At 41.2% G+C, this 19,954-nt stretch overlaps 1 pseudogene; it reads right to left on the bottom strand.

Moving 5' to 3' along the window:
* Positions 1–161: 161 nt before the first annotated feature.
* LOC113888593 lies at positions 162–18,527 on the bottom strand (annotated as a pseudogene).
* Positions 18,528–19,954: the final 1,427 nt, after the last annotated feature.

Below are 19,954 nucleotides of genomic sequence, written 5' to 3' on the forward strand. Positions count from 1 at the left end.
TAGCAGTAAGGGCTGTCTTAATGTTTGGCCACTCATTATAGTAACATTCTTTGTAGAGTTAATTACATTATGGCATTGTAATTGTTAAGTACCTATAAAATGTGTATCAGGTTTTTAGAAACTGGAAAGAATTTTTCATTAGGTGCACACATTTGGTAAACTTTTGACTTTTTAAAGAAAGACAGCATTCAGAAAACTTTTATTCAAAGTGCTATGCATGTTCACGTGAATTTTAACAGCTTATTGGCCAACGGAGAGCTCTCATTTTCTTCCCACCCGGTGGTGCTATTCCTGAATTTATCTCTTCACAAAGTCAAGCAGATTCCGAAAAGTTGCCCTTAGTACTACACAAAATCTAAACAAGTGAGGAAAAAAAAAATGCTATGGTCAGAAAATAAAACTTGTCTCTGTTTAGAGAAACTTTTTCTTTGTACATCATATTTTAAAGCACACTTTTGTTTTCCGTTGGGGACTGTGGAGAACACGTGTTTAAAGTCTTTGAAGGATAGCCATTTTGCAGTGTTGGTCTTCCAGGTCCTTGTGGGCCAGCGATTGTTGAGAGGCGCTCCATGGTATTCTCGTTTCCTTTGAGCCGACGTTGTCTGGCAGAGCCTCTCTGTTTCAGCTGTCTGACATTTTATCAAGAATTAGTAGAGGGGCAAGAATTCTTGCCCTGTTCGTTTCCACATGCAGCCATTTAATACCATCTCATCCAAAATGATGTGTACTTTATCCAAGTTAAACATGATCTAGGGTTATTATTAAGGAAATTAGTTATAGAAATGTTAACATTCAGTAAACAGTAACTTATGACTTGGAATTTTTCTAGTGTAAATTAGTCTAAACATGAAGTTTTTTTTAAACAGATTTCCTAAAATTAAAATTGGTGTTTATACTAGAAATTATTACCTTCATGTACACAAATACACTTAGTTTCCCCCTGGTTAGGCTCACTGGACAATAGACATAGAAATGGAGCAGCTATATACCCTTTAGCCAGAGGGAGAGGGGATGTACTAAGAGCTGGAGAATAAAGCAAGTAAATTTTGGTAAGAGTGTATGTATGACCTGACCTCAAGAACAGTGTCTTCCCAGATAGCAATAACAACAGTAAATAGCCATGACTTACTGAATACTTATTATGTTCCAGGCATTGTGTTGAGCGTTTTACATATATTATTTCAGTCTTCTCTTTGTTTCTGTGATGTACGTGCTAACAGTATTCTCATTTTACACAGGAACAAAGAGGCTCAAAGCTATTGTCCATGGTCACATGGCTAGTAATTGTAACTTTGGAATTTACATCCAGAGTTTTGGCTCAGCTGCTCTGCTTCCAGACTTCTCAGGAGAGGCCCAAGGCTGCTGAGTATACACCCTCCCTCTACCCTCAAACTTCCACCCCAAAAAAATGCCTTTTCAACACAGCACCCTTAGCATGAGACAGGCTAAAGGAAAAAACAGTCACTAGGAGAAATGAATGAAGAAAAGCAAGGCAATGTTGACTTAATTCCCAAGGAGATAAAAGTTCCAGTTTTCAAGGAGTACTTATAAATGGAGCATTCTCAAAATACTCATTTGAGAATTATGGAGCCACTTTAGCTTCCTGATGTTCCTGGTGGAAAGTCAGGACAGGGCATAGGGGAAGAAAAAAATATTGTTAGACTATGATATCTAGCTAATTAGAAAGAGCCAAATTCTTCCCTCAGGAGCCCTTCATTTGAGTACCTAACTTTTCCTTTGTGAAACTGAACTGGAAGAGAGAATTAAACTCTGAGGGCGATGACAACAATGGCTGAAGATTTCTAAAGTCTACACTTTACTGTCTTAGGTTTCATTACCAAAGAGCAGGATCTTGGTCTGTTTAAAAAACAAAACAACAACTGATAGATTATTTCAAATAGACAAACTTCATTCAACAGGGAGTGATTAAATGTACAAGGAGAGTTCATAATTAGCAAATCTTTGTAAAATGAGTCACTAGTAATTCCAGATGTTCAAAGCTATTGTACTTGTTTGGTGAAGTACATCTGTAGAGAATGAGACAATCCTGTGAATGACTTTTAAGTTTCTATTAGGCTCTGTGTTAATACCTCATTAAGCTCTGTGAAAATAGTCCTTCCGCAGAATAAACTGTTTTTCAGGAGCCCATGGGAACTGTCCTTAAGTGACCCAGAAAAGAAAAAAGAAAAAAAAAAAAAAAAGCTTTATTACACCTATTAATAATATCTTCCAATTAGATGGATGATTGCTTTATCCATGGCCAACCTGGGACTGGAATATTAGGCCTTTGACTTAATCCTATTCACTGGACCCAGAAGCCAGAACTTAGAAGCCACAACAAGGCAGGAATGACAGTGAAGTATAAAAAAAGGCAGAAGCACAGCTGGCTGCATGAAAAATGCCCTACAGAATCGCCCTGTTGTATTTTTTTGGTGGCAAGGTGGTGTTTTTTTTTAACTATAGTTGACTTACAATGTGTTAATTACTGCTGTACAGCAAAGTGATTCAGTTATCATACACATTCATATATACGTAACACTGATATTCTTTTTTAAATGTTCTTTTCCAAAAAAAAATATTCTTTTCCATGTTTTATCATAGCACACTCAATATTTCTCTGCTATACAGTAGACCTTGTTGTTTTAAGGCCTAGTGCCTTTGAAAATGTCAGTCCATCCAGGGTGATGCTCAGATAGAAGGAGATCTCATTTTAATGTAGTCTATTTGAATTGATGCAAACTGCTCTGAAAGACTGCTCCATCTCTGGCAAGAAGATGATCAGCAATTCAGATATCCCCTTGAACAATCAGCCCAATGTTTTGAAATTCAGATTAAAATTTACTGCTGAATCTTATCGACCACTGACATCTTATATTACAAGGTCAAGATCCTTCAGTAAGTTCTGAATTTCCCAACATCCTGGAAACATGAGTTGCTTAATGAGGTCATTCTGTACTGTGGGCATGTGACGGCCTGTCTATCTGACTATGTGGCTCAAACCCCTAAAATCATGCAAGTTTTCTGGCACGCTACAGGGAAACCACGAACCAAATCCAATGTGAGGCAAAAGCCTGAAAGCTGATTTCCTCTTAGAATCATGTGACGCCTTTAAAATAAGAATCCAGCTGTTGTTCATATCTTGATTTGGTTCATAAGCAACTTGTACACAATGGCAAAGCCAAGAGTAATGGCATTTGTGCTACTAGCCAGGTGAGCAGGGACCAAGAAATGCCCTATATGCCAAGGCCCATGGCAATAAACAGGCAAACACACCTCAGCCCTGACATTTGGAATAGGAGGAAGCAAGAAAAGCATAGGCTGATGGTCTATTAATGTGATGAGCTATAATGACTATTTTAAGAGGATCCAACTGCAGATGGTGATTGCAGCCATGAAATTAAAAGACGCTTACTCCTTGGAAGAAAAGTTATGACCAACCTAGATAGCATATTCAAAAGCAGTGACGTTACTTTGCCAACAAAGGTCCGTCTAGTCAAGGCTATGGTTTTTCCAGTGGTCATGTATGGATGTGAGAGTTGGACTGTGAAGAAAGCTGAGCGCCGAAGAATTGATGCTTTTGAACTGTGGTGTTGGAGAAGACTCTTGAGAGTCCCTTGGACTACAGGGAGATCCAACCAGTCCATCCTAAAGGAGATCAGTCCTGGGTGTTCTTTGGAAGGACTGATGCTAAAGCTGAAACTCCAGTACTTTGGCCACCTCATGCGAAGAGTTGACTCATTGGAAAAGACTCTGATCCTGGGAGGGATTGGGGGCAGGAGGAGGAGGGGACAACAGAGGATGAGATGGCTGGATGGCATCACTGACTCGATGGACGTGAGTCTGAGTGAACTCCGGGAGGTGGTGATGGACAGGGAGGCCTGGCGTGCTGCAATTCATGGGGTCGCAAAGAGTCGGACACAACTGAGCGACTGAACTAATTGAACTGAACCTTCAGGTTATACTGAACTCATCTGACTTAGAATCCTTGAGGAAATTTGTTTCCTCTCATGGGCACCCTAAGGTTGGAGCTGACAAGAACTAAAAATAGCTTCTCAGAGAACAGATTCATAAAGCCCGATCTTTTCTCAACCCAGAAACCTAAGAGCCTTTCTGAATTCTGGGTAATGTGGATTGGAGTTAAATACTGTAGGGCCCCAGTAATATTTGTGCCACTTGAAATCAATTTTTTAATTAAAGTGATTGAAATGTTTCTGGCTTATATATTGGAATTTTGATCTCTGGATCATGAAACACTTCTTGAACATAGTATTTTAATACCAGTCTGGTGGTCTAGTCCTCCTTTAGGAAGAGAAAACTGAGGAGCATACATTCAAAGAGGACCTCAAAAGCAATTCCTGTCAAGAACCCTGCCTAGGAACTAAACTTTCTGATTCTGTATTTTGCTCTCAGGTCCCTTGTCTTCTTATTTTTCTTTCCTTTTTTTTTTTTTTTTTTTAAATAAGATCATAGCTAAGCAAAGTTCTTTAAGTAGGGTGGGGGGAAAACATATTCTCACTTTTATACTTTAACTCAATTTCTCATATAATTAGATTAAGTTGCAAAGAGCTAAGTTGTTCACATTTCCCACAGAAAATCAAATACTACTGTAAAGAGATTATCATCTTGAGGATTCTGCATAGTTTTGGATATATTCTCCCTGTAATAGTCTTCTGTCCACTTTTACGCTTTGTATGGTCCTCAGGTCACTGAAAAGGAGTGTTGTCTTTTTTGTTAAATAGGTTTCCCATAAAGACCCACTCCCATTCTGAGAGCAACAAAGACATTTGTGTATTTTTGTTTGTTTTAGTTTACATAGGCTTATGTAAAATAACACATATATCAAAGTCAGAATTGGGGTCAACGAACCTGTCATTTCTTGTGGTCCGCCCCGCCCCCCTCGCCTCCACCCCCACACACACACACAACTCTGTTGCTTCTCATAACTTGCTTCCACTGTTCTTGAGTAAACAGAACCAGAAGCATGGAACCAAAGGAGTTGGGGTAAGACAGACAGACCTGGTGAGGAGGGAGAGGGGGGATAGGAATAGTAGGGGTGAATATGCTATCTATAGGACTCAGAAACACATGTAAAGGAAACAGAGATGGCGAAGGCTAGGGAGAGCCAAAACAGTCTCGAAGGCAGAATTGTTTAATCTGGAACTTTCATATCCCTTCCCAGGTGAATGGCTTGGAACAGTCCCTTGGGGACCGTTCCTAATTCTGCTAACTAACTGCTCCTAACCTGACTGGAACTCATGCTGGAGAGGCCCATGGCCCTTACCCCTCCATGCCTGCTCTTCCCAAAGACTGAATTAGCTGCACAAATTCCCTTGGGCCCATGGGCCAGCTTTCTTCTCTTGCAGCCCTGACTCTAATGGATATAGTTTTAAAAGGGGGAAAAAAAAAAAGATGTTTAGAAATCTCTGAGGTGAACTTCACTTTTGGAAAGCAAGCTCTTATCAAGACATTCAGGTACTCTCTTCAAAATGTTTCGTGTTTCCGACTCCTCCAAGCAAACAAAGCCCAGTGTTCTTCTCTAAAACTTCTCTAATTCAGAAAACACCAAGACAGCAAATGGTGACAGACACTTTATGCAAGTTTTCTTAGATCATTATGAATTTTCAAAAACTGTGTCAAATTTAACCTATCAAATGTATAGCCCTAGAATCAAAGGCCCTGGAAGCCCAGAGACCAACAGCAGCCCTGTCACAAAGCAGCACTATGGGTTAACAATCCACACAACAGCTTTGGGGCAGAGCAGGTACCATCCCTGAGCCTCAGCCTCCTCGTCTAAAAAGTAAGACTTTACCCTCATTTTCTTCCAGCTTCAAAGTAGGCAAACCCTCTGACTCTAAAAGTAACCCTCAGGGAGAGGAAAGCTAGTTTACCTCCTTTCTGATATTTTCAAACCATTCCTGATGTAATCACATGCTTCACCATACCTCAAAAGAAATTCTTTTGTAAGAACAATTACTGTAAATTTCTGAGAGAACATTTCAGTTCCTTACAAGCTGCCGCTTCAGTGTTGGATGACTTCCCTGGAGAATTTCTTTGGTCTTCTTGCCAATATTTCTGTAGCCCCAAGTTGAACAAGTACTTTTGTGATTTCTCATTAAGTCAGGCTCGAGTTATCTCCTATTTGGAGAAGCCCTATTCTGGTTTCTGGACCTCTAAAGGTATTTGGGATTTTAGGAAAGTAATGGAGGAACGGCAGACACGGGCCTGACAGGGCCTGACGGGAAATCTTGGCAGTACTGCTCACTGCTGACAGGGTCCCTTTGTTCCTCCTGGGGTACACCCTGCAACCAGCTGAGTCACAGTGCAGACAGGATGGAGGCCTTCCCTGCTCCCCACCCTAGCTACAGTAAAGAAGGCATGTTCCGCATCACCCATATGAGCTTTAAGGTTCTGGAATTAATTGCTCAGGCTTTGGGGGCTTTAAGCACTTGTGAAATAAAAATATAAGTGTTCTAAAGATTTTTTTTAAAGATATTTTTGAATGAAGAAGACATTTCTGGATTCTAGACCTAGCCTGTATTTGTGGGCACAAGATATAAATAGGGACCCCAGCCTATTCCTGACTTCTCTTCACATGCCTGTGTGTGGAATACCCCTGTTGCCATCCCAGCCTCTCCATCATTCCTGCCCTCAGTCCTGGGTTACGAATGGAGAGAGGCTGCAGAGGCCCTGGCGGAAGGCACTGGGATGTCCAGGTACCCACTAGATTTTGGGGATCCAGGTAGCTCAAGGGTGGTCAAGGAGTGGATGCGGGAGCCTGCAGGCTCTGGGTGAGCACCCTTATCCCACAGAGAGGGATGCTGCTGAAGGAGAGCTAGAGGGGGTCCTCTAAAGCACGGGGCCCTGGTTGTCCAGGTCTAAAGGCAGCACTACTGCATTCCACACGACCCCAGATAAACAAGTTTTTAAGCCTCTTCAAAGGCACCAGATACCAAAAGGGGTCTCAAGGTTTCTGGTGCCTTCACACACAGCAGGTGTGCACCGAGCTGGGGAGGAACTGGGCTTTCCCACACAGCGCTGTTCATTGGTGCCACCCTCTGACAGTTTAGCAGAAGGGGGCTCGAACTGCTCCTTCGAATTATGAATTGTCTGGAGAGTTCAGCAAACCCGGGGCTCTGGAGCTGAACACATTTGAGAGGCTCATCAGTTGGTTTCTAAGAACTATCTTGATTCATGGAATTTGAAGTCTTTTAATCAATCTACCAAATATCAGGTAGGGCAGACTTTCCTGAGAGCAGCCCTCAGGCACCAACCAGCCCCACAGGCGGGCGGAGTGGAATGCGAAGAGGGAACAGGAGCTGCTGCAGCGCAACACGAATGATTTAGGTCACCGTCTTGCCTGGTCCCTGGGGTGCAGGCTGCCCTACCCGACACTACTCTGCAACAGAGAGGTCCCACTCAGTAGAAGGGTTTTCAACAAGCCAGAATCTCTGTCCTGATTTCTGGAACTTAGGGTCGTTTCTTTTTAACATTCCATCTGCCTTGTTCTATGACGTTAGTCTTACCAGAAGTAGAACAAGCCCGTACTAGGGAGATATGTAAATGGTACTTTGAATTTCCTAGTGTCTAACCCTGCAGGCTCTAGAAAACCGCCCCTCCTTTAAAAGCTACAGGGTGGTAACGTCTCTGGAGTGAGACTGTGAGTAAAGAGCTTCTTGGGAATTCCGTGAGGTTAAATCATGTCTGTGCCTGTATGGACTGACACGGAGGGCTTTCCTAATCTAAGCAAACACAAAGGTCATGACCTGTTCCGGGTAGCTGGCTCCAGGTTGCAACTGGGTCAGCTGCTGGTTCAACGTTTTAAGGCCCAAGGAAGCTACTTTCTGGGCACAATGTTGGTTGCTCTGGCAGGTTCCCAGGTACAAGCTACCACAGCGCTGATGCAAGATGTCTATGGGTGGCACCTCTAAAGGGCTCCCTTGTCTTCCTGTTAAAACCTGGTGTGAAGAAGTCTTCCCTGGATATCTTTGATGCAACAGTTTAAACAGAACTATGTATGAGGCAGAATAGAGTTGTGGATTGGTAATGTGACTTTTTTTCAGATGGCTGAGGGTAGAAACCCTTTAAGAAGGTCAGTAGAAGACCGATGCCCCTGCCCTGCCAGCTGCTGTGCTTTTAGACCACGGGAGGGCCATGTGAATTTCACCTCAAGTTCAGACAGACACTTCCAGATCTGCAGACTTAGCTCCCTTCTCTAAGTGATGAAAATTCCTCATCTGTCAAGTGGATGTGCCTAAGTAACTGCTGAGGGACAGTAAATAGGTTAAGTAGGTCAGAGAGGAAGAGAAGGCAAAAATGAAGCTAACTAAAATGATAGGAAGAGACAGAAATCGTGTGCTTTAGTGTGAAAATTAAATTCAAACAAGAATGCTGGAGCTCTATTACATTGACCGGAAGCTCAGATGGTAAAGTGTCTGCCTTCAACGTGGGAGACCTGGGTTCGATCCCTGGGTCAGGAAGATCCCCTGGAGAATGAAATGGCAAACCCACTCCAGTACTCTTGCCTGGAAAATCCCATGGACCGAGGAGCCTGGTAGGCTGCAGTCCATGGGGTTGCAAAGAGCTGGACACGACTGAGCGACTTCACTTCTTCACTTCAGACAGATACAAAGACAAACCATCTCTACTTCTAATAAACACCTAGTCAGTATATAAGACACTCAACACAATGAATCCAATATAATACATGCCCTACTACATGTGACTCACTTGAATTCTGCATATCTAGACTTGAAAGACTCTCCCATCCTGCTCTAGGTGTAAGGCAACTCAGCTCAGTTACCTAGAGTCATGGCAACATCAAACACTAAAGCTGAGAGGGTATTAAAGCTCTTCCAGTTTAATTCCATCATTCTGAGATGAGGAGTTTGTTGGTGTTTTGTCTGATACACACACCCAATTGGTGGCAGGACTGAAAGCAGAACCTGGTGTATTTCTGGCAAAATATCTATTAAATGCTTTTGCTAACTTACTGTGCGTGCATGCTAAGTGGCTTCAGTCATGTCTAACTCTTTGTGACGCTATGGACTGTAGACCACTAGGCTCCTCTGTCCGTGGGATTCTCCAGGCAAGAATACTGGAGTGCACTGCCATGCCCTCCTCCAGGGGATCTTCCCAACCCAGGGATCAAACCTGTGTCTCTCAAGTCTCCTGCATTGGCAGGTGGATTCTTTATCATCAGTGCCATTACTTCTTAAATCAAAAGGCATTTTTATTATTCCCCTATATAAGGAGAAAGAGATTTATTTTGAATGGCTTTAAAAGATTTAGTTAAAATGGAATATTACATGCTGAATAAAAATACACCCAATATGCAGCCTGGTCTTGGGTCTCCTAGGTCAAAAGGACCACAGATTTAGGTCACTCACCACTAGAGGGCACTCAGATTTCCCTGGTTAACTTACAGAGGCTTCCAAACACAGCCTGCAAATAAACTTTATCAACATGCCAATTTCTATCAAGAGTAAAAGGTAAATGGCCATTTCCCCAGAATATACTGGCATACTGGTGCTGGACATAGGTTTCTAATGTGTGGTGTGTGTGTGGTGTTGTGTGTGTGTGTATATCGGAGAAGGTGATGGCACCCCACTCCAGTACTCTTGCCTGGAAAATCCCATGGACGGAGGAGCCCGGTAGGCTGCAGTCCATGGGGTCGCAAAGAGTAGGACACGACTGAGTGACTTCACTTTCACGCATTGGAGAAGGAAATGGCAACCCACTCCAGTGTTCTTGCTGGAGAATCCCAGGGAGGGGGGAGCCTGGTGGGCTGCCATCTATGGGATCGCACAGAGTTGGACACCACTGAAGCAACTTAGCAGCAGCAGCATATGTATATATGGGCTTCCCTGGTGGCTCAGAAGATAAAGAATCTACTTGCAATGGGGGAGACCTGAGTTCAATCCCTGAGTGGGGAAGATCCCCTGGAAGATGGCATGGCAACCCATTCCAGTATTCTTTCCTGGAAAATCCCCATGGACAGAGGAGCCTGGCGGCTACAGTCTATGGGGTTGCAAAGAGTTGGACACAATTGAGCGACTAAGCACAGCACATATGTACATATACATACATAACTGCTATAATTAATATATATTTATTATAATTAATATTACTATTTTAGATTCAAGCCTAATGTTTTCTCAAAGAACTATTCCATTTATTGCTTTTAAGTGGTAAGCGGATTTCTTAAGTAAAAATTAAAAGACAACTTGCTCCAGAGCACTCACACAAAGGTCGGTGGGCTCCTGCCAAAATCAGCAGTATTCTAAGCAATCATGCTGTTCTTGGGCCCCTTGGATACTTTGATTTAAAAGGGAGAAGAGAAGAAAAGGAGAATTTCCTCTGCTATAAAAGGAAATGAACACAAGCCAGGCAATTTCTTTAACCTTCCAGTTTATCATCCCTGGAAGCCTTCTTGATCATGTGGGGAATTTCTGGAGATTTATACCTGGAGCCATGAAATCCATTCTCTGTAGGCAGACCAAGCCCTTTCTGGCTGTTTTATTTGAATTCTGAAAAAGTCTATTCCATATATGTAAGTTACATTAGTATATAACAGTGATCATTAAACACCATCATAGCATTGCCCTGTATGAAAACACAAGAATTGTCGTGCAAAAGGGTAGAGGGTTTCTGCAAATAGCCCGTACCTCTATGTCCTGTCAGAGCTATTGATGGTGAGTCTTCCGGATACTGGATTCCCGGCCTTTGGCACTTACCTGATCAGGACTAGCCTGTCCTTTGCCAACTAGTGTGGAAAACTTGGCTCACAGCACTGAAAAAGGATACATCTAGTCACTCTGGAAAAGAGAAAAGAGTCCAAGGATGAGAAGGAGACACTGGGCCACAATGCAGAGACCCTGTCGCTTAGCAGAGACAGCGCCTGCTCTGGCCACCAGCCTGGAAGCAGCGGGGAGAGGCTGCTCTATAAGCAGAAGCTGGAGCCCACAGAGGCCCTGAGTTTGGGATGGTGATTCAAAAAAAAAAAATAGGCTGCCGTTTGGAGGACATTTATAGGCCAGGACAATTCACTTTTAGAGTGTAGAGGGGAATACACTAATTCAACCTTTAGAGAACACAGGTAATTTGATATGTATATCAAAAAATGTAATAATGTGCACAGTTGAATCCATCAGTCTTACTTCTAGAAGTTTATCCTACGGAAACAATTAGATAATGGCACAGTGATGTGTGCTAGGATATCCAGGGTAATGTTATTTATAGTAGCAAATTACTGAAAACAAGCTAGGTGTCTATCAAAGGAAGGACTAGTTCACAAATTATGGCAAATCCACAAATGATGACACAGATACATTAAGTCCTGCCTCTTTTGAAGCTAACTGGGCTGGCTCTGTATTGAAACATGATGCTAAGATGCTTCTTTCAACCCAGACAGCATGAGACTGATCTCCAAATTTAAGATCTGGAAACTCCGAAGATTAAAAATAGACCAAAAAAGAAAGTTTAAAACTCACAAACCTAAAAATAAATCTTAGATGACAAGGCATTCTCCAGGAGTGGTGTAGATTTTCTTTTATTTCCCATGGCACTCTTCTCTCTTCTCTTCTTTTTGCTACTGTCATCCTAAACCGGGTCATCCCTTAGTACTATCCAAGTCCTGTATAATCACCTGGCTTAAATTAAATTCTAACCTTCACTTCTGTGGTTTATGTGGTCACTGACTCTCTCCCAAAAATAAAAGCTATCATCCAGCAACCTGCTATTTATTCTCAGTTACTGAATATCATAATTTTACAAACCTTAGCAATGATAGTGCTTGGACCAACTCTTCATTCTCCCAGGTTTAAAATATTGCTATTTGGGGAAATTATATTCTACTTGATAGGTGTTCTCTCAAAGTGGCTAACCATGGCCAGCTCTGAATCACAGACCCTGACTTGCAACCAGTCTGTCTTAACAGAGTGGTTGTCAAGAGATAAGCATCTCTTTCAGCTCTGGAGGGCACCAGCGCCTTCCTAGCTGGATGCACTACCGTGTCACACGCCACTCAACCGCTTCCCAGCTCCAACCGTTGAATTAGGAAACGGCTGACAACAAGCCTCATGCATTAAGACAGTGGCTCTCAAACTGAAGCAGGCTTCAGAATCACCTGGAAGGCTTGTTAAAACACAGTTTGCAGCACCTCAACCCAGACTGATTCAATAGTCTGGGGTAGGCCAAGAGTTTATCTTTCTAAGAGATTCCCACATAATACCTATGTTACTGGTCTAGGAACCATATTTTTCAAACTGAGAACAAACTGCATAAAGGCAATGAAAACTGGCTAGGTGATTGCCCCACAAGAAGGGGTTTGCCAAACTTTACTTGTGGCGTTAGGAGTTAGGCTGAAGATACAACTTTCAATGTTTTGCCCTATAGTGCACTCAAGATTACTAATTATGGAGCAGATTCCACTCACTGCCTCAAGAGGAAGCAGCTTGGAAACAGTTCCTTCCTAATCTCTTTATTTAACAGCAAAATGAAATAAACAAAAGAGTTTTGAAAAATTAGCCTGTGTCACTACTGCTTCTTAAAAATGTCTAAGCAAGTCTCAGGAAAGCCTATGGTAGCAGAATAAAACATTTTCACTGATTCTTTTTTAAAAGACTGTTGGATTTCAAACTAACCACGAAGCTATAGTCATCAAGATATAGTGGTCCTGGCAGAAGGATAAACATACAGATCTGTATACAGAAACATACAGAAGACCAGAACGGAAATCCAGAAATAAAGCCTTACATTTATGGTCAATTGATTTTTTTGACAAGGGTGCCAAGACAATTAAATGGAGGTGGGGTGGGGAGAATAGTCTTATCAACAAATGGCACACAGACAACTGGATATAACATGAAGTGAGACCCCCCACTTCAAACCATATACACAAATTACTCAATATGGCTCAAAGACCTAAAAGTAGAAGCTAAAACTATTATATAAATGAAACAAATATAACATTGAAATCAATAAGGTATGAGTTGGGGAAAAAAGAAAAGAACCCATAAAGAATAAATCTTTATGACCTTAGGTCAGGCAAAAGCCTTTTAGACATGACACCAAAACATAAGCAGCAGAATAATTTAACTTCTTCAAAATTAAGAACTATTGTGTTTCAAAAGACAGCATCAAGAAAGTGAAAAGAAAACCACTGAATGGAGACAGCATTTTCAAGTTATGTCTGATAAGAGATTTATACTCAGACTACATCAAGAACTTTCACAACTCAACAATAAAAAAGACAAATAATGACTGAAAAATGGGCAAAGGGTGTGAACAAACATTTCTCCAAAGAAGATACACAGATGGCCATAAACACATGAAAAGATGCTCAACACTGTTATCCATTAGTGAAAAGCAAATAAAACTCACAATTTATTTATACCATTTCATACCCCCTGGGATGACTATAATCAAAACACAGATAATAACAAGGTTTGGTGAGGATGTGGAGAATTAGAACTCTCATATACTGCTGGTGAGAATTTAAATCATGGAACCATTTTTGAAAACAGTTTCGTCAAAATGATAAACATGGCGTTACCATATCACCCCCCAATTCTACTTCCTAGGTAGAGGCCCAAGAGACCTGAAAACATGATTCCACACAAGAATGCATATACAAGCGTTCATAGAGGTATTACTCATAATGGACAAAAGCATAAATAACTAATGTCCATCAACTGAAGAATGAATTAACAAAATGTTGTATATCCATAGAAATAGAATATTATTCAGCAATAAAAAGGAAGGTGTACTGACAGACATTACAACGTGATCAATGTCTTGAAAACATTATGCTAAAGTAAAAAAATTCAGTCATAAAAACCACATATTATTGAACTTCATATAATTCTATTTATATAAAATGTCTAGAATAGGCAAACCTATAGCGACAGAAAGTAGATTGGAGATTATCTGGGGCTTGGAGCAAGTGGAGTAGATAAGTGGGAGAGAAATGCTAATGGGTACGGTGTTTCTTTTTGGCGAAATATTTTAAAACTTTGTGGTGATGGTTTCACAACTCTGGGTACATACTAAAAAGGGGAATTTTGAAGGGAATTGTGTATCATTGTGTATCATTAAGTTACATTTCAGTACAACTGTTAAAATAAGGGGCAGTTGGAAAGGAACTCATGTTTTCCTTAAGGGGAGCTGGTTCTGATGGAAATGAACCCTAAACTACAAGGGTCTTGGTGTCCTAGGAAGGGACGCAGAAGAAAGAAGAAGGGATCGATGTATATAGCAAAATATCTTAACAGAGAAAGACACAAGAGGTTCTTAGTCTTATACAACTGGCTCTGTATAGAGATCTAGACACAGCATAGTTTCTAACACTTTGGATGAGCCAGAAGGAAAGGTAAAGAAAATCTGGTATCATTTGATTTTTAACTTTTACACATTAAAGCTCTATATTAACACATGTTTTTTATACAGGCCTATTTCTTGGAAATTGGGCAAAGGATGAAAACCGTTTTAAGTCATTAAACTTACACTCGGCTGAAGTAGTCATCTAAAACTTCCACAAAGTTATGGATGAATTCATAAATTGCCATCTCGTTCTGAAATAGAAAAGGAATGGTGTAAATAATTTCAGTGTGACGTATGGGAAAAAGAGACATGGAGCCGCCCTGTCAGCAGCCAGGTTTTAGAGCATTGGCTTGGTAAACAGACAATGTGAGCAAAGTAGCTTCCTATGGACAAATATTTAGAATAATTCTAGGACTTATTTGTTTAAAAGAAGCTTATCAACAAGGGAAATGTAGAAAACCTTAACCTCTAAGATTTTTTGAAAAGTCCGTGATGACTCTGGCTGCATTGAAACTAGATTGAGTCTAGTGATTAGAACTTGAGGTTACTCCCTGACTTCAAGACCAATGAATGGCTAAAGCCAGTTGGTTTTTTCCTTCAGGGTCTTCATGTTGTCACTTTCTATCTGTAGAAGATGGGGAACTGTTTCGAAGTTTGGTGCGTGGTGAAAAACAATCAACTGAGCTTTCCAAGTATTTTAGATCTTAAACACCCTTTTCAGGCATTCCATGGCCACAGGGGCTATTGATCTGAGACTGACATTTCTGAAAAGGCGAACTACATCTGATGAGACGTAATCGCAGCGTGTTCATGTTCACAGTCTGCTCTGGCTTCTGTCATGTCAGCCGAGGTTGAACACCACAACTGTCTGGCCTCTACCCTTGGCTTGGTGGCCCCCCTGTGCCACACGGAACGAGGGCAGGAAACTGGCACTGCTTACGGTCCAGGAAGGCATTCTGTGGTCTCATGCTTCTTCACAAGCTGCTCATCTAATCCAAGAAAAAATCCTAGTTTCTCTCTTCCACATAGCTTTCCCAGCCTTGACAAAAACCCAATACCCTTAAAACAAAGAACAAACAAACAAAACAATATCCTTCCAGAGTCAAGATGATGCTCATGGAGGTAAGTGGGGCAGAACATGTCAATTTAAAGCAGAATAAAAAGCAGACTGTTATTCCTAATTTTCTTATATTTTCCATAAGCTCTTCTATTATCTTACCTCTGTGTCATTAACTCCAACCACAATGAAGAGAGCTGCATACTGCCGGTATATCAGCTTAAAGTCTTTATATTCAATGAAAGAACACTAGACAAAAACACAATTAGATATTAATTCCTAAGGTTGACAGGGATGTCTTCAAAATGGCGTGCATAATTCTAGGTTCTGATCTGAGTATCTGTCAACACATTCCTAGAAATATACAACACTGTGATGTTACACGGGGCTTCCAGGTAGCACCAGTGCTGAAGAACCTGCCTGCCGGTGCAGGAGACGTAAGTGACAGGAGTTAGGTCCCTGGGTTGGAAATAGCCCCTGGAGGAGGGCATGGCAACCCATTCTAGGAATCTTGTCTGGATAATCTCCATGGAGAGAGAAGCCTAGCGACCTACAGTCCATGGGTTTGCAAAGAGTCAGAACATGGCTGAGCGACTAAGCACAGCACAGCACAGGCTCTTTTTAAAAATTATTTAAAGGTGGTTTTTATGTGACAGATACGAAACAAAAATCATCCATTGTAAATAGTGCTTTGTAAGAATTAATAAATAACTTACCACTATTGACTAGTGGAGAAAACAACTCACTTCCCATTCATCTCTCCCCTCATGTCATTATATAAAGAGGGAGAGGAAGATGCTGGGTGGATAGGAATTCAACCAGCAGGATGAAGGTACAGTGTTGCCCTTCCTTTAGACTTTTGGGTTTGCTTGACCAAACGTGATTAAGAACTGTATCACTTTTTGCACTGGGATATGTTGCTCTATGACATTCAGATATACTTGGGAATGAAGCTTCAAGGTTTTTTTTTTTTTTGACCACACTGTGTGGCATGCAGGATCTTAGTTCCCTGACCATGGATCAAAACCATGGGCATGGCAATGAAAGGGAAGAGTACTAACCACTGCTGCTGCTGCTGCTAAGTCGCATCATTTGTGTCTGACTCTGTGTGACCCCATAAACGACAGCCTACCAGGCTCCGCCATCCCTGGGATTCTCCAGGCAAGAACACTGCAGTGGGGTGCCATTTCCTTCTCCAATGCATGAAAGTGAAAAGTGAAAGTGAAGTCGCTCAGTCATGTCTGACTCAGCGACCCCATGGACTACAGCCCACCAGGCTCCTCCATCCATGGGATTTCCAGGCAAGAGTACTGGAGTGGGGTGCCGTTACCTTCTCTGCCTAACCACCGCACTGCCAGGGAATTCCTGAAGCTGCAAGCTTTGATTATGGCGTTTTTTCCATGGGAAGCCATTCGACAATCTATATAATGGAAGGGTTTGAGGCTTTTATTTGCAATTAGGATAAAAAACCATTAAATCCAGGACCATTCTACAGCTTTAGGTTCACTGCAGAGCCAGTATAATTCTGCTCAGACAGATCTTTCAAGGAATCACTTACTATTTGAAAGAACTGAGAAACATTTTTCAAAGCCTCTCAGGAGTTTCCGACATTCAAAAAAAAGTATCAAAGCACCTTTGTGGATAAATAAAAATGAAGCTGAGACCTGTGTTACTTTTGGGTTCCCTTTAAGATCTAAGATAATTTAGAATGCTTCAAAAGTATCTAACGGTATACTCATTCCAAAGCATATATTTCAGAGGGTAACCTATCAGTGAAAATGATGTTTGAAATTGTGGAGTGCCTGCATTGTATAGAAAGATTCAAACAGAAATGCTTCTTCAGTCTGTTTACCCTTACTTAAAGTCTATGGCTATTAACACAGTTCTTTAATAGTTTCAGTTCCTTTTGACAACTACATAAAGCAGTGTGTGCCATGGCAGGCCAAAGCAGTAATTCAAAGAGGACTCTGAGATGTTCCAACTGGAAAATCAATTTAGAAGCCAAGGGAAACACAGTGTCTATGCGTCACTTTTAAGTACTGATGTACCTTAATATTTTATGACTTACCAGTGGTTCCTACAAGCAGCCTTTCTACATAGTCCAGTGAAATGGAGAAATGGCAAATTAATGGGTGATTTATATAGGCTTTCTGATTTTGCCTTAGTTTGCTCCATGATTTCAAAGGATTCCAAGTTTAGGGCATGGACTAAGTAATTCTCCAATTAAATCCCTTGTAAAAGTAGGCTCTGTTTTTTAAATTTCCATTTAGTATTATTTTAATGATTCAATTTAACCTCAATTTTGGCAGAATGGATCGATTAGTTATTTTACATGCATTTGCCCACTTTCATTTCTCTCATCTATATAATAAGACAAGTTCAAATCAAGTTTGTTTTGTTTTTAAATTACTTGTTCCAGTTTTATGTTGGTGGTAAATTTATAAAAATGATAAGCAGAATAAAAAACACCCACTCCACGCGAGAATCATGTTATTATCCTCTGGCACAAGTGGGTCTTGAGTGTCTCCCTCTATCCTGGTCATTTGACATCATCTTTTGGCTTAAAGAAAGCCATCTGCTACAGGCACTCCTGAGAGTTCCAAGGGCTCAGTTCTCATGAACAAAAAAGAAGGTATGTCTATTAGCAGGAGTAAATTTGCCACTTCCATAGTGCAATGAGACAAATATGCTGACCTAAATACGAACCAAGACTTTCCCTGGTTTTCTTTGCTTTTATTTTCCTTAAGGGGATGTAAAGAGAGCTGTGCGCCAGTCTTCATTTCACTTCATTTGTTATTTTCTCTAATAGCTATTGAAAGAATGGGGTTCAAAGAAAACGATGGCCCTTGAGACTCAGTAATAACAAATCTGCCACACTGAGTTGGATGCAGAGATGAAAGAGAGAATCAGACTTACTTGTTCATTGGATCGAGAGAGACAGCTCTTGATGACTTCTGTTTCCAGAAGCGTACGCTTATTAATCTCCACATGTTCATAGTACTTAGAAAGTCGGGTCTGCCCTGTTTATTCACCATGAGGAAAAACTTTATCATTTTTTTTCCTCTAGCCACTATTTTTCCAAGTATAATTCAAAAGATATGGCGAGGGGTGGCTGTAACCAGAACCTGAAGGACAAAAGAACAACAGAAAGACAAGATCCAATTCCTCAAGAATCGTATTAAATGTGTTCCACAGATAAACCAGAAGTAAAATGTCTTCTGATAACATTGGTCTTCACTCCTGTGAACTAAGTGAGGTTTTAATAAATAAATTTTCATTAGTTATCCTCCAAAAACATTTTTGAGTATCCACAGTGCTTCTACTCATATTCATTCCATTGTTTCACCAATCTTCTCGGGTGCCAACTACGTGTCAAACACCAGAAAGAGATTATGGAGATGAAGAAGTAATGATTTCTGATTCCGATCGTGACACCTAGCGAAGGTGCTGGGCAGGTAAGTAAGTAACAGCATCACAAAGTGGTAAGTTTTACTGGGACAGGCAAACTTCTCTGGTGCACAAAAGGGAGGGGCAAGGAGCATCACCGGAGAGTTGGGAACGGCTTCCCAGAGACGGGCATTTAAGCAAGACCTTGAAGAATGACCCAGAGGGAGTGACTCTGGGGCACAGAAATTAGGGGAATGAAAGCTCTGGGAAAGTTCACTTTGGTTGCAGGTCAAGGGGCAGGAAGAATGGTCATAGGAAGCTGAGCTGCTCACATAAGATAAAATTGGCTTAGAAGTGATGCTAAGGAATATGAACTTTATTCTATGGACAGTGGAGATAGGATCTGTACTGAAGTTCTTCTTTTGTTAGTGCTGGGAGCCACAGTAACATCAATTATTTGTCAAAGTCCTCAAACAAGGTCCTACAACAAGTCCTACAAGGTCCTGTACTGAGCAGTTTACATACATTATTTAGTTCTCACAGTTTTCTGCAGCAGGGACTTCTGTCATTCCCATTTCAAAGACAAGCAAATTGAATTCTGTGGATGTTATGGCGCCCAGCGTCCCTGGATGACTGTGTGTCAGGGATGAGACACAGCTCAGAGGACAAGACAGACCCCTAACACTCCTACTCCTAGGGGTTCATGCTCGCGGTTTTTATTTCCAACTCAGCTATAATGCAGCTCATGTTCATTGTTCTTATACTTAACTAGTTTTCCAAATAATCAGCGCAGAAGCACACAATATTGACCGATGGCCAGTTCCTTCATCACGAGCATCAGAGCTGTCTCATCTAAAGCCAATACCATAATATCATATTCACATTTGCAATATCTTTGAAAATCAGTGCAAAAGACTAAGGTTAAGCATAGTTAGTACTTAAGTGAAATTTTAAAAACTGGAATAATTTTACAGAAGAGTTGCAACAGATTATAATACTTGAACTAAGTTTTATATTATATTTTTGCCCTCCCAGCTCATCTCTCGTATCCTGAACCCTGACACACAGGTGGTTATCTCAAAACAATTCCAAACATTAAGAGCAGGTTAGAACCGGATCCAGGTTGGCAAAGCTTGGGGCTGCTGCATTCACATAGAACAGGATGCCATCTAGACCGGCTCAGCTGGGACT

Source organism: Bos indicus x Bos taurus, unplaced genomic scaffold (genome assembly GCF_003369695.1).
Source record: "Bos indicus x Bos taurus breed Angus x Brahman F1 hybrid unplaced genomic scaffold, Bos_hybrid_MaternalHap_v2.0 tig00000139_arrow_arrow_obj, whole genome shotgun sequence".
Lineage (NCBI taxonomy): Eukaryota > Metazoa > Chordata > Mammalia > Artiodactyla > Bovidae > Bos > Bos indicus x Bos taurus.